Raw genomic sequence first — 1605 nt, 5'->3', positions numbered from 1 at the left:
TAAGACCCCAGGAACACTGTCCTATTCGAGGTTGATGACAGGGGCTGGTTGGGAGCATTCTTGGAAGAAAGACTGATCCAGACCCTTCTATAGCATCCTGGCCACTTGTGCATCCAAGTCTAAAGGGTTGCCCTAGCCACGTGGCACACGCTTCACCAACTCTAAAAGGCACCCCCACCCCATCTCTAGAACCAATCCAGATGATGCAGTAAGGCCACACCTTGCCTTTTTGCCCTTGGGCAATAAGTATGACCCAAGAAGGATCCTATGACCTGGGAGCTCAGATTTCTCTGGAAAATTGCAAAAGCTACAGACCGTTAAACTGAGATTTTAGATGCCTTCAAGTCCTTCAGACAGTTGCTCAAGCCCCACCTCCATGCCTGGGACATGTGTCCCCTAACTCTGGCCCACACTGTATGGGGACAGCCCATTTCTCTGAGCTGGCCTCCATTTTAGAGACAGATCGGAGCTGGGCTCGACAAGGTCAACATTTGGGGATATATCTGTTGCCCTTAGATTAACTGCTGAGGAGGCAGTAGCTTTAGAAGCATGCCAAGTGACAGGACAGCAGCATTGAGCTGGATCCCAGCCTTGAGGTGGAAGGGGGCAGGTGGGGGCATGGGGCTGGTGTGGAATCCAGCCCTGTCCTCATATTGACACAACCGAAGAGCCTAGAGACTCCTCTACCCACATTTCAGACTCCCAGAGACATTCTTCCTTGGACACTGTGAAAACGAATCAGATTTTCAGGACTAGCATGGGGCCTGTACCCTGGAAAATGCTTTCGAAGGAGCCCACCAAAAGAGGCAAAGCATTGGATTGAGCATTCCCTGAGCATCTGCTCTGGGCCAGGCACTCTGCTAAGTATCAGGAGCATAAATTAAGGTTTGTACCATTGAGGGAATCCCCCATCTAGAAGGAGGAAGGCATCAACAAATTACAATAAAACAGTATTTCCTATAACACAGGTGGAAGGTCCTATTCGATCCCAGAAAAGGAAACAGCTCCATCTGCCTGGGAAGTCTGGGGAAAGCTTCCTGGTATTGAACTGGTTCATTTGTTTGTTTTGATATCTCACAAGTAATAAATACATGATCCAATCTCTTTGTGAAAGGTAGAAACTCTACAGATAAAGCGAAAATACCCTTTGACCAGCTCTCTCCCTCAATCCTGATCGCCTCTTGCCCTCCACTGAGGTAGCAACTGTTTATCTGTTTGTGGTGCATCCTCGCTGGCCTTGCTCTGTGCCTTTACACAAGTGCATGTTCATGAAAGGGTCTGTACTAGCTACACAACTGGAGCTTAGCAAGCAGGGTCATAGGGCTGGGACGGGGTGTGAGAGGAGGGGACTAGAAAGAAGTTTGCAAGAGGCTGGGCTCAAAGGGCCTTCTAGGCCAAGCTGGGAGCACGCCTTTATCCTTGGTACCACCAGCCCTGTGGCTTGTGGAGCCTCTCTGGAAATTTGCAGGAAAGCAAAGAATTAACCAACTTTGATTTTTAGAATGATCCTGCTGAAGGTGTATGGTTAGATTCGTCTAAGGCTGTGAACAGGAAGACATGGGGTCCTAAGGGATCTGGGGAGGCAGGGTGAGCGTGTAGGGTGGT

The sequence above is a fragment of the Neophocaena asiaeorientalis genome, unplaced genomic scaffold (genome assembly GCF_003031525.2).
Source record: "Neophocaena asiaeorientalis asiaeorientalis breed wild unplaced genomic scaffold, Neophocaena_asiaeorientalis_V1.1 scaffold333, whole genome shotgun sequence".
In the NCBI taxonomy this organism is placed as follows: domain Eukaryota; kingdom Metazoa; phylum Chordata; class Mammalia; order Artiodactyla; family Phocoenidae; genus Neophocaena; species Neophocaena asiaeorientalis.
Note: the sequence above shows the minus strand (reverse complement) of the source record.